The 14,664-nt window shown below is 37.1% G+C and overlaps 1 protein-coding gene across 5 annotated transcripts in view; it reads right to left on the minus strand.

Moving 5' to 3' along the window:
- Positions 1 to 13,282, minus strand: part of RhoBTB (Rho-related BTB domain containing) — an 85,393-nt gene extending 72,111 nt beyond the window's left edge. For all 5 annotated transcript variants that reach the window (XR_010953518.1, XR_010953517.1, XM_067787862.1 and 2 more), the window contains exon 1: positions 12,788 to 13,282. The gene's annotated coding sequence lies outside the window, so the exon portion shown is untranslated. The remainder of the gene's footprint in view (positions 1 to 12,787) is intronic.
- Positions 13,283 to 14,664: the final 1,382 nt, after the last annotated feature.

Genomic DNA, 14,664 nt, shown 5'->3' on the forward strand with positions numbered 1-14,664 from the left:
TGTTTCCGTGGGCTCGTCAATTACACAGCTCTTTGTTCTTCTTCTTCTTTTTAATGGATATTAGTGCAGAGGATTTATTGATTCATTTTATTATAGAATGCTTTGAAAAGGTGACGTGGCAGCAAATAAAATTTTCTATGAAATCATGTTTTTGTAATTTCCGTCTCAGTCGTAAAGGCAGCGTGCAACTCACTTCTGCTTTCTGATATAAAAAAAAAACAAAAATAGCCTGGAAGTGATAAAGTACCTTCCGTAACTCTAATACAGTCACATAGACTAAATGAGTCCACAGTGTTACCAGAAGTTTGTTTAACGATCAAACTTAAAAGCCCTATCAAAAACCATGGCCTATGTAGTAAAATAATGCCGTCCTCTTGTCAAATACTAGAAGGTTTCTAGGATTTATGCTACTTGCTTCTTCTAGATCTGATAGCTTTGCCACTCCTAGTAGCTGGAGAATTAGCCTGGCAAGCGCGGGGTATGAACATAAAATGTGCTGGGCCGCTTCCTCTTCCAGCCCAAACTTCGCTATCACTGCAGCAAGTGACGCCAGAAAGAAATATTCAGTTAGTATATCTCCAGTCTCATACCATGAGCCAACAGTCACCTCTTTTCAACGATAAGAGTAACTTTGTTAGTATAAGGTTGTAAGACCTGCACATGACTTTGAAGTGCCGCGCTTGGTTCCACGCCTTTCCTGCTTTGTATATCATTTGCAGCTTTCGCCATCTCTTAATCACGGCTTATCTTATCGGGACGTCTACGGTACAAGTTCAAGAGATGCGCCCCTAGCTCATCCACTTTTTCATTCCAATCTACTTCCATGTGTCCTGGGGCCCAATATTGATGAGTGCTTCGCCAAATCCCTATTCTTTCTACGGTTGTTTACACTCTCACACACTTTTAGCTGTTGTGCTTTGGGAGATTATTTTCTTCTAGTCTTTCTACTGACGTAGTTACGGCCAATACTTTCCTCAGAAAAACACTACAGTGATCTGGCAGGTTGCAGGATTTCTTTATTACCGGATTATTGCAGTATATTGCAGACCATGCGTATGTTGTGCAAAACTACTACGGTCGTATGAACTGCGCTTTAGCTGCCTCGAGGCATTGAGTCTCGTTGCAGTCGTTATGTTCTTCGCTTCCTCGTCTACAGGTGGAATGTGCAGAATGGAACACAGTGCAGCCGTCGGGTTGTTTTCAGGGCTCCTGTTATTATTATTATTATTTATTTATTATTACGGCGTTTTAAGCCTAAAACTTAGATTATTACAAATTTTTAAATAAATTTTAATAATAATAGGATTTCTAGCGTTTGGGGTGTCGGAATGCATGAGATTCCGATCAGCACGGGAACTGGTGGTCCCAACGGGCGAGTCTTGGAGTCATATCATTGGGAGGTTGGAAGGACGTGTTCTCAATCCTGCCCTACTCCAAGACGTATGATTACCCAGTTTTATTATTTATGCTGTCGGAATGCATTTGATTCCGGTCAACCCAAAATCTAGCAGCTCAGCAGAATAAGCCACTCTTATCGGACGGTTGGTAAGGACGTGTTTCCAATCCTCCCTGTACCAGCTTTTATGTAAACATAATTAATTATAATATATCATTGTTGTAGGAATATACGTGATTCACATGAACACTCCAACTGTTTGTCTGGGACGATATTTTAAGGAATTCTTTCCTAATTTGATTGCGAGCAATATATGTATTTGACCTGATGCATAAGGTTCCTATGTGTCTATTTGGATTGCCGTGTACGCTCAAGGATCAGTAACATGAAATACAGATACAAAATATTTTATTTTACTGGAAGGGTTTTGCAATATTCTAATAAACTTTTTTTGAAGGAGTTTAAGTTTTCACAATTTTTAACATGATTAGGTAGTTCATTAAAACATTTCAGGCATTTGTAAAATATATTTTGCTTGTCCATTTCTGTTTTGAGAAGAGGTAATCTAAAATTATTATTTTCCATGATTATGTAAGAATGGGTTTCATTCACATAAACAAGTTTTTCACTTAGGTAGGCTGGTAATTTACCATGCTTGATATAAAATACAAATTTCATACTATGGTAAAATATCAACTGTTTCACGCTCAGCCAGTTTAGTGCATCAAGCATTATGCTAAGTTTTGATAGCCTGCATATCCCCTCTCATTTTTTGAAGTGGATACTTTCTTGCGTGGTTCTCCACCAAATAGGATTGGCTTTACAATCGCTGTAAATACCTAATGAGAGAGACAGAGAGGGCGATAGGCTTAACGTACACCCCCGCAATCTCTTAGATGCATAATGTGTCGTTGGTGTTGTTGTTGTTGCAGCGATAAGAACACTCCCCGAAGGCCTTGGGGAGTGTTATCTATGTTGATGGTCCTTCGCCGGATGCAGATCCGGTACGCTCCGGTACCAAGCTAGACCATCTTGTTATGACCACATATGACCTTCTAGGCCATCCCGCCCTCCCGCCGCATAGATCCAAGAGGAGTTCGGGGTTGCCAGCGCCTCGGCTGTTAATAAAACAGGATTCGCCACGGATAGCTGAGGTTGACAATTGGGTTGGAGAAGCTATATATTGCGCAGACAACCCCTTGAAAGGGTTGCGCTACACAACCCCTTAAATCTATTTGGTATTTTAGCCGCCTCTTCCGACAGGCATACCTACCGCGGGTATATTCTAACCCCCCTAACCCACTGTGGGCAAGTGCCGTGTATGCCTTACTCACCCTCTCCCCTACGTTGAGCTGCTACGACAATTTCCTGTCTAAAATGATTCCTAGATATTTTGTACACGGTTTCTCTTGCCGGGTTTCCCCTCTATCTACCCTTAACGGAGAATAGCGCAGAATGCGCATGTATGTATGTAATTGTATAGCGTAGTATAATTGATATAAATTTCAATTTGAATTAATACAAAAAAAAAAAAAAAATAACAAACTGTAGTAAAAACAAACTAATATGTATGTACATTAGGGCGGGTCAAACTAAATGGCGAAAAAAAACTTCAGGTGCACACCCAGTTTCTGAATATATGGGTCATACTGAGTAATATTGTCCCATTGGGACCATTGGTCTGAAATGAATTTCGAGCCTCCCTAATTTTGTTAGAAAATTTTATATCCCAATCCGAATCCTAATTTGGCATTTATTTTCAAGTATTTTATTTGTGAGAGCCGCTATTCGGATTGGGATATAAAATTTTCTAACAAAATTAGGGAGGCTCGAAATTCATTTCAGACCTATGGTCCCACGGACAATATTACTCAGTATGACCAATAGATTCAGAAACTGGATGTGCCTTTTCAACAATAAATTTGACCCGCCCTAATGGTCATATATTATTGAAAAACAAACAAATAAAAATATCAAAAAATTTAAACAAATAAATGCGTAATAAAACGTGAATGTGCGGAGTCAACAACAATGCTGAACTCAAATGACAGAGCTAATAACCTTTTTAAAGGCCCTGAGATGCAAACAGAAGACGAAAGAATTAAGAAAAGCGAGCTATCTAATTTTGCAGGTATCTACTTGGTCGTACATTTATACATACATATTAGGGTGCGCCCTACTTGTATAGAGGAATATTTTTAATGGAACGACACATGAAAAAGACGCCCCCTAAGGCTCTCTCCCTTTGTTTTCTATGGGCGCCTTTTTTAAATTTCAGCTCTCATCGCCTTCTCTATTTCGCTATCACTCTCCTTATACTTCTCATTTTACAATTGTATCTCCTCTCGCTGTCTCCCCTGAAACCAGCGCCACCTATGCATAACTCTTTCCAAATATCCAAAAAATTGCTGCTGTTAATTGCGGAATTGCATTCCAATTCCGTTCAAGCTGAAAAAGTCTCAGCTGCCCTTGGCGTCCCGCTGCTAATTGGAGTATCTACTTTTTATTCATCTTAAAAATGCTTAAAGATCTAAATTCGTTATATAAAAGTTCCGGATCCCTAGACGCAACACAACAAGACTAACCTGATTAAGCAGGTGCTGAGAAATACGTTGAGTTGCAAAGACGGGAAAGGCCTCTTTCGCTCCTGTGATATCAAGAGGCTATCCACTGCGGCCGGGAGCCCTTTAGACATGGGCTTAGTCCGCAGAGCTAAAAAGTTTCCCGCACTTACCCTACAGATCATTTACAGCCGGTTATCTTCAATAATGCAGCTGTTTATTGCCCGGCGAACACTTCTGGGTAAAGTCTTGATCTGTAGGTAAAATTTACAAATTAAAGCACACCCTAATACACATGTATATCTACATGTATATATGTATATGTACCTACTACATAGTAGTTGCCCTGTTGGTCGATTGGCCTATGTATAGAAGAGTGTTCAAAACCAAAAAAAAAGTAGAACGCCAAAAATAAAAATTTGTTGTATGCTGACATTTAAGCTGGTTAGTAAGCAAACTAGTTTGAAAAGTTTCGACAGACTCATTTTGTATACTACAGTATTCGGCGCTTTTTTCATATTCATTTCCTCAAATACATTTTTCTTTTTCTCAAATACATTTTTCTTTTTCTAAATTTCATTGGCCCATTTCTCAAATACGATTAACCATTTCTCAAATACATTTGCCCTATTCTCAAATTCATTTGCCCATTTCTCAAATAAATTTGGAAAATGTGTAGTTTTTTTGTTTTTTCCTTTACTTTCCTTTTATCTGCTTTTCTCCCTTTCCTATGCTTTTTCCCCTTTCTCTCCTTTCATCTTCTCTCCTCTCCTTTATTTTCCTCTCCTCTCCTTACTTTATTTTATTTTGCTTTATTCTATTTTAATATATGTGATTTTATTATATTAAATTTTATTCTACTAAATTTTATTTTATTTAGTTTGGTTTTATATTTTATTTAACTTTATTTTTATTTATTTTATTTAATTTTAACTTATTTAAATTTATTTTATTTTATTGCATCTTATGTTATTTTATTTTCTTTTCTTTTATTTGTTTTAATTTACTTCATTTTGTTTTATTTTATCTTTTTATTTTTTTTTACTATATTTTATTTTATTTCATGGTATTTCAAATGTTTAATTTTACTTTATTTTATTTCCTTCTTGTTTTATTTTATTTTATTTTGTTTTATTTTACTTTATTGTATTTCGTTATACTCAGCTGAGCAGAGCTCACAGAGTATATTAATTTCGTTCGCATAATGGTAATCCGTAACGGCATAAACTAATCGAGATAGATAAAGACTTCTATATATCAAAATGATCTGGGCGAAAAAAGAAATTCATTTAGCCATGCCCGTCCGTCCGTCTGACCGTTAACCCGATAACTTGAGTAAATTTTGAGGTATCTTAATGAAATTTGGTATATAGGTTCCTGGGCACTCATCTCAGATCGCTATTTAAAATTACCGAAATCGGACTATAACCACGCCGACTTTTTCGATATCGAATTGGACAATGGGCGTGGCACCGCCCACTTTTAAAAGAAGGTAATTTAGAAGGTTTGCAAGCTGTAATTTGGCAGTCCTGGAAGATATCATGATGAAATTTAGCAGAACCGTTACTCCTATTACTATATGTGTGCTAAATAAAAATTTGCAAAATCGAATGACGAACACGCCCACTTTAAAAAAAAAATTTTTTTTTAAGTCAAATTTTAACAAAAAATTTAATATCTTTACAGTATATAAGTAAATTATGTCAAGATTCAACTCCAGTAATGATATGGTGCAACAAAATATAAATATAAAAGAAAATTTCAAAATGGGTGTGGCTCCGCCCTTTTTCATTTAATTTGTCTAATGCCATAAGTCTAACATAAATTTACCAATCCTTGTGAAATTTGGTAGGGGCATAGATTCTTTGACGATAACTGTTTTCTGTGAAAATGGGCGAAATCGGTTGAAGCCACGCCCAGTCTTTATACACAGTCGACCGTCTGTCCTTCCCCTCGGCCGTTAACACGATAACTTGAGCAAAAATCGATATATCTTTACTAAACTTAGTTCACGTACATATCTGAACTCACCTTATCTTGGTATAAAAAATGGCCAAAATCCGCCTATGACCACGCCCACTTTTTCGATATCGAAAATTACGAAAAATGAAAAAATGCCATAATTCTATACCAAATACGAAAAAAGGGATGAAATATGGTAATTGGATTGGTTATTGTAAAATGGGTGTGACAGCTACCATATTAAGTAGAAGAAAAGGAAAAAGTTCTGCAGGGCGAAATCAAAAGCCCTTGGAATCTTGGCAGGAATACTGTTCGTGGTATTACATATATAAATAAATTAGCGGTACCCGACAGATGATGTTCTGGGTCACCCTGGTCCACATTTTAGTCGATATCTCGAGAACGCCTTCACATATACATTTAAGGGCCACTCCCTTTTCAAACCCTCATTAATACCTTTAATTTGATACCCATATCGTACAAACAAATTATACAAATTTATATGTATATAGTTTACAATATTAAATAAAGGAATCATGGAACGATCGCGCGATAGTTGTGTCCAATTGCCGAACTCTTTATCCGCTTGTACTTCTGACAATGGTTGATAGTTGTTCTACCGTTAAAAAAAACTGTAATAATAATTGGTGCAATTTTGGTATTTTATGGACTAGTTTACTAGTCCTTTTCAGTATCAGTATTTCACTGCAGGCTATTTATTTATTTATGTATATAAATTAGAAAAGTATTTTTAGCTAAATATGCGCAATATAAAAGCGTGACATATATTTTTATACAAAATACGATACAAAGAAGACACGGCGGAGGTGCGTAATTTAAGCAGTTTTTTACTGATATGGCAATTATGGTGAATGGCTATAAAATATCTATCATGTGGGTATACATATGTAAGTTTGTTTGTACTTTAGGCTGCTTCTGAAATTTGTTTTAGTTTTTCTTACATGAAAAAGTTCTGTGCTTTTTCTGAAACATGCAACGAAATCCAAATCAGGATTGTTGGTACAAATTTCTGGCCAGTTATTCCCACCGATTCACGCTACTCGGTTGCATCGTTGGCACGACGATTCCTTTCAATGCGCAGTCTGAGTGCGCACATCCAGAACGCTAGGCAACTACATTTTGTAATATTTCTTTCTGAAGCGGTTGAATGCGATTATTGGGGTCATTGAAATTCAAACGAACAATATTTTTTTTGTCTCGCACGTTAAAACCATAACCGAGGTGTCGCAATTAAGTTCCGGGAATTAGTCAATTAAAAACAAGAAAATGAAATTTTAGGAAAAATGTTACTATAAAACTGCACAATATTATCTATTTAACTCTACACAACGATTTCATTGTTTCTCTCATGATTGAAAGCACCCTTGATAGTCATCCGAAGTTAGAACGTCTAGCACCAAGGTTACAGCTTCTTGGGTCTTCTGTTCACCATCATGACGAGTATTCTTGAGGTGAACTTCATCTTTGAGAATAGAAAAAATCGCAGGAAGCAATATTGAGGTTAAACGGTGGGTGGGGCAGCTTTGGGATGTCTTTTTTTTGCCAGTGAACAAGAAATGGCCGGTTCATTGTTTGGATCGCACACAAAAACCAGTTGTTGTGTGTGCAGCCGATGCAAAATGCCAACATAGAATTTTCCAGTCAGTGTTTGGCCAGCGGGAGTGTATCATCGTCAGAGCTCCGAAATGAACCCTTGGGAATCAACATATTTTAGATCATTGAGATATATAGTGATAGTAGTTCCGTTCAGGTGACGTGCAATAGTGTCAGTGGAACTAGCGTCAATTGACATTAATACGCTTTTGAAGCAAAATAATGTTAATGACATTAATTCCAAATCCAAAAGAAAATTAACGTCAGAATCATGCTGGAATCACCGTCATTGACATTGGTTCCGTTTCAAAGCTAATTAATGTCAGAAAAACTTTTCCTCCGATTTGACATTAATTCTTCTTGCAAAAGTAAATTAACGTCGAAGCTTCTTATGGACACCACCATAAGTTAAGAATAAAGTGGCACACATTATAATTCCATATAGAAACTGGATGTGAGTAATACTCATTCCTGTTATCAAATTTATATTAAGACAAATCGTGTTTGTGATTAAAATTTTATTTTAATTCTTTATAAAATTTTACACACTGAAGTAATGAAACAGAAGGTCTACTGAGTTAAAAAGGTCACCTCTTAATGCTGCAATCCTCCTTTGTTGAATCCTTTCTTATTATGTTGAATCCTCAATATCATAATCATGTCATTTGATTATTATGGAGGTGATCATTTTGTCTTCATGCAACTTGATTATGTGTAGTTATGTATGTAGTTGCCTGGCCAACTGACTCCGCATGAGCGTGTTTAATTATTTGGTCAATTGACTCCGCATAAATATGTTTGTAATTAACGTGGTTTATTAGGCTGTTCCATTATTTTCAACTTTATTAAAATATTGGATTTATTGTGGTTGTTTTAATGAGATGTGGGACCATTCTTTGATTATTGGGCGCTGTTAGGTTTTGGACGTTGGAAGTAAGTAAATTCGTAACTACATATATATTTTTTCAATTTTTGGAATTTTTTCGAAAAATATCTTAATATCGTAGCGTAATATGAGAAGAAAATTTGACATTAAAAATCGCGTGGCGCTAAATAGTGCCAAAGCGTATTTAATTCAAATGATATTCTCTTTCGGATTTGGAATTAGTGTCATTGACATTAATTCTCTTTCAAAGTTAGTTCCATTGACACTATTGCACGTCATCTTAATTCAATTTGTCGGATATCTGAGCAAACAAGGTCCAAATGGGATTAGAGATCTGACTATAGGCAGGGGCCTTTCTGGAGGTATTGCAAAAACTGTGAGGACCGTTCAGAAAAATTGGGGAAATTCAAGTTAAGTTATACTTCCCAACACAGCGAAGTAGTTGGCAGCCAAATTTGTACCAACAACGCCAAAGTAAAGCAATTTTCTGCAGGGGGCGATAGGGAACCAGTAGCACTGCTTCTTCGCAAATAGCGCGCTATGGTCAATATTGCTGTTTAAACACTATATTCCTTTACAGTGTAGCCAAGGAAGCTGCAAGGTTTCTGTTGGAAGTCTGCCTGGTTTGAAAACGGGGAATGACAGCCTGATAGTATAATATTGACATATGGCCTGTGTGACAAATTTGCAGTGAGGGACTCACCTACCTGCCACGTAAGGAGTAGATATCCGATGAAATTCAAAATTTATGATATAACTTTAAAGGGCCAATTAATGGTGACTTATAACCATAAAACCATAACCAGATAAAACAGCTGATCGAACCTACCTTATGAAAATCAATGTAATCGATTAATGGTGCCATACCATAACGCTAACGCCATAACCATACCATAGCTAACCAATTGGTTTTTGGTTTCTCGCCATATCCATAAACTAAAAATATTTGAGTTGGTGAATTTAATAACTTTTTGTAGATTTTATTCATTATTTTGGATACGTTATCGCTAAGAGACTTTTTTTTTTGTGGAATATGTTTGTAATTTTTTGGGTTTTCTTAATTTTTATGAAATTTTCACGATTTTTAGGTTAAGGCACACTCACACTGCAGATGGTTATGGATATGGGTATGGTTACGACTATGGCGTTAGGGTTAGGGAAGTTTAGTTAGCCCTTTACTCGCCTATCTAAACTAAGAGATACAAGCTAATTTATTTTTTTAAAAAGCTGGAATTGTTATTTCTTCCGTAGAAAACAGGCACGACCGTATAAGGATGGATTGGATACATCGGTACTTCAACCGGTTCACGCGTTCCCCTACTGGGCATCGGGCTCCTTTATGAGCACGTCGCGTCAGCCCCCTTATGATCACCAATCTCCTTTCTGAGCACCTCGCGTAAGCTCCCTTCTGAGCTCCTCACGATGACCCGCCACTGGGGACACTTATATTAATCTTATATATACTATATATATATTATACTTCAAATTTTTAGCAGTCGACCGCTGTTTTTGAATCGACTATAATTTTAAATAAATAAATAAATTAAACCTAAAATAAAAAAAAATGTAAGGCGCGATAACCTCCGAAGAGATCTAAGGCCGAGATTCTCTTCCAATTTGCGTCGTGCTCCTCTTGATTTTCCCTACAAATTGGCCGGACGGGACCTACATGTTTTATGCCGACTCCGAACGGCATCTGCAAGGCAGATGAGTTTTCACTGAGAGCTTTTCATGGCAGAAATACACCCGGAGCGCTTGCCAAACACTGCCGAGGGGCGACCCCGCTTAGAAAAATTTTCTTCTAATTGAAAAACCTTATTTCTAAAATTTAGATCTTGCTTTGCCCGGGGTGTGAACCCAGGGCATGCGGCGTGGTAGGCGGAGCACGCTACCATCACACCACGGTGGCCTACTAAAAGTAAAAAGTATCGTGTAACACGGCACCTACTTATTTCCATGTGTACATAGTACCTGCACACATACATTTACGCTACCACTTTCTTATGTATGGGTACACATGCAAGTGGGTTTGCCTGGTTGCACTGCTGCTGGTCTTGCATGCCACTTGGTATATTGATTTTTTGGAAACGCCACCATAACGTCACTAACACTCCTTTCACTACCACCTTTATTGCGCTCTATAGCTTACATATAGACATTAGAGTGTGTAATTTTGAAGTAACACATTTTCTTAATTCAAATTATAACTTTTTTCTGCTTGAATAATGAATTTTAATCTTCATTTAGATTATTTATAGCTGTTAAAACTACTGGCAGCTAACCCCTGTTAGTCAATGGGCTTAAAATATTTCCACGGTAAGGCATGCCTGTCGAGACGGGCGAATAAAATAAACAGAGGTATGACATCAAATAAATCACTATCGCAGCAGTGTGGATAGTTGCAGAAAGTTGTAGTACTGAAGCTTGCTAGAGACATTTCCGTCAAAGGACTGCCCAAGTCCGTGAAGCGCCCCTAAACTTTAATTGTTTTTGCACACTTACGTCCACAACAAAAACTATTTAAACTATTTGGAGTCGTGTTTTTTCCCCAAAAGGATCTCAAACCTATCGGATAACAGGAAGCTTCTTTTTGTGCTATTGTACAGGGACTTGAATTTTACATTAAAGACCTTGAGTGACTATTCTCAATTAAGTGATGAGCTGAGCTCTTCTAAATTATGAGCTGAGCTCTATTAAATCAAAGCCAACTTAGTAAGCTGTCGAAAGCAGGCCGGATTTTTTTTACCTCGTGTTCTCCACCTAAAATTACATCGAAATCGAGTCGAAATGTCCCAGCGGACCACCTGAAGTCCTTATCGCTTCCTGTTACAAATCGTGAATTGAAATCAAGGAAATCTACGTATAAGACCTTGCCGATAATTTTAGCAGCTCAAAGTTAATCAAGAAGAAGCAATTAGATATTGGGCAAGGCGAATTCAGTGCAAGGTGTTGTTATCCGAACAGCTGCTTCTTCTTGATTATTTTCCATACAACGGCTTTGTACAACAATATGTCAGTCAAGGCGAATTCAGTACCAGGTGTTGTTATCCCAACAGCTGATTGCTTCTTCTTGATTATTTTCCATATAGCGCCTTATACTTTAGTATTTCAGTTAATCGAAATCAAATAATTTTACTCGACATTCTTTTGCACGGCGAATTGGTTGAATTCGCTTTGCCACCACCTGGTATGGATTCGCCTTGTATGTCAGTTAATCGAAATCAATGAAAATTTTATTTTGACTTGAAATTCTTCTGCACGGCGAATTGGTTAAACTCGCTTTGCCATCACCTTGTACAGATTCGCCTTCATATTGGGATAACAACACCTAATACTAAATTCGCCTTAATTCATAGCCTATAGCAAGGCGAATCAATACCAGGTGGTGGTAAAGCGAATTCAACCAATTCAAGAAAATTTTAATTGATTTCGATTAACTGACATATTAAAGTACAAGGCGCTGTATGGAAAATAATCAAGAAGAAGCAATCAGCTGTTGGGATAACAACACCTGGCCTATAGACATTTGAGTTGGTGAATTTACTAACTTTTTGATTATCTAATTTTTTTTTATTTTGAATACACTTTGACTAAGTGACCTATTAATTGTGCCATTTGTAATTAATTTTTTGCATTTTCTTCTTTTTTGTAAAATGATCACATTTTTTAAGTTGAGGCATCAATAGCCGGTGCCAATAGATATGGTCAAGTAAAAATATGCTTATGACTATGTCAACTTTGCCATGGTCTATGTTTTTAAGAAAACGTATAAAATGTAAGACAAAAATATCGCCTATCAGCAACACACCCCAATATTAACCCATGCACTGCAATACGTCACTGCACACTTATATACCTACCTCTTTTCAATTATAGATTCACTCAGCCGGCATGCCAGTGCTTTCTTTGGGGCTCGGCCGTGCATACAAACTTATGTATGCACTATGGCATATGCATGCATACATATTTACATGTATAAATCGTTTTATACATATGTTAAGCAAAGACTTTATTTTTGTATGGTTTTGTTTATTAAAACTTGAATTCACCTATAAGGCACCAGCCGCCAGGATTTTAAGTGCTCCTGCACTTAAGCACATAGCGGATGTAGGTACATAGGTACCTATCCATGCTTGTGTAGGGAGATCGTTGGAAAAATTGATTTTTCTACTGCGATTTCGGTGCACCGACAGCAAACGCATCAGCAGATGCAGCCTATCTCTGTCATAAAAACTTGCAGGCTTACCAAGCAGCAGCCGAGTCGACTCGCTTTTATTAATAAAATATTTGATAACAAATACCTATAAATATGCATAAACTACGTGAAAATCGTATTTGTGTTTCATTTAACTACACATTTTCACCCACCTTTTTTCTTTTAAATTATATTTATTTATGTAGCTCTACAACAAAACTGTTTGATAACTTTTTTTTTTAATTTTGCTCAACACTTTTCACTTTTTTCACTCTATTTTAGCATTAATAAATTTTTGTTCTGGTTTTGAGCAGATTTTTCATCTATTCTACTACGTTTCAATATTTTTATCGTTGTTGTTTTTCACATTGCAGCTACACATCCACGAACACCAATAGGTATGTAGCTATGTATAAATTTTTATTTGTCTGCATTTTTTCACCGATTATTATTTTGCTTGAAAAATCGTCATTACACTTCAACTCGTTAACTCTAAGCACAAGTTAACGTTATTTTTTTATATTTCTATGAATATTTCGGATTAACTAACACTGTGCTATGGTTATTAACTTTATATATGTATTGACTTTAGTTTAATTCATATTATTAACTAATTTTCAAGTAACCGCTTTTGTCCATTGCACCCGCTCTATTATCAAATTCTTGTTTTTTACTACTGCTGTCAAAAAAACTGGCTGTCGTTAACGGTGTTGTGCTGAGATGAATCGGAAGAGCTGAGAATGGAATCGGGCCATAATATGGGTATATTCGAAACACAGAGTAACGTTCAATCGAATATGCGATTATTGCGTTCATAGTTGCATCGAAAAGGTAGATCCTCCAGCGGGTCTGGGGTTAGAATTAGGGCTGGGACTATCCGCATATTCGAATATCCGGATATCCATACGGATATCCGTTGACACGGGTAAAATCCGGACGGCATGGATATCCGGTTAATATTCGTTTGTGAAACTATCCGGATATCCGGATTTATGAAGATCCGGTTAATAACCGTATTTTTGCATATCAATTGAAAGCAACAAATTTGTCGTCTTCCAGTGAGTTTTACAGCTCCGGCTCACGCTCAATTCTCACGGGAATGCTCTGGATCATTGAGAGACTTGAGAAGCAGATGTCGTGAAATTTTCGCACACGTGAAATGTGATAGGCAGATGCCGCCGCTGTTTTTCATTTAACTCATACGGCGAAAGGCTAAGCAGCGACATGTAGGTTTATTAAAGGAAGCGCTGCCAAACTAAAAGTAAGTAATTAACAAATTATCTGGCTCACAAATTGAACCAGACTTCTATCTGGATTTATCTGGCTCAAGTCGTTGTTGTTGCATTTACATGCATAATTATTTATCTGGCTCAGGATTTTGCCACCGGATGATGGCAATTGATGTACCATATATAACAATAAATTCGTGGGGCATTTAAATCAATTAACAGTGAATACAAAAAAGGCTCGTATTGGGAAATATGTAATACCATGTTAAACTATTTTCTTCTTGTTCTGGTGTAAGAAAACAAGTGCCGATATCATTTCCCTACTCAAAAAATTTCGTGTTGGACGGACAATATTTCCAGCACTTGAAAATACTCTTTCAGAAGCTGTTGAAGTGACAGGTACCGCAAGATATCTTTTGTAGATTTTCGAAAGATTGGGATATATTTGTTCAAGTAGCGCTGAAACTCGTTGTTGTTGTTGTTGTTGTAGCGATACGGTTGCTCGCCGAAGGTTTAGGGAGTGATCGATGTGATGGTCCTTTGCCGTTTACAGATCCGGTACGCTCCGGTAACACAGCATCATTAAGGTGCTGGCCCGACCATCTCGGGAACGATTTATATGGCCACATTAAACCTTCAGGCCAATCCGGTATTTTCGTCGCCTCTTACGACAGGCATACCTACCGCGGGTATATTCTAACCCCCTGACCCGCTGGGTTACGCTGAAACTCGTCTTCCTCCCTTGTGTCACTGTCATTATCATTTAGGAGTATATCCATGGCCGTGAGGTCACTATTTTCTGGAGCTTCTTTTTGGGCATT

The sequence above is a fragment of the Eurosta solidaginis genome, chromosome 5 (assembly GCF_040869045.1).
Source record: "Eurosta solidaginis isolate ZX-2024a chromosome 5, ASM4086904v1, whole genome shotgun sequence".
NCBI lineage: Eukaryota > Metazoa > Arthropoda > Insecta > Diptera > Tephritidae > Eurosta > Eurosta solidaginis.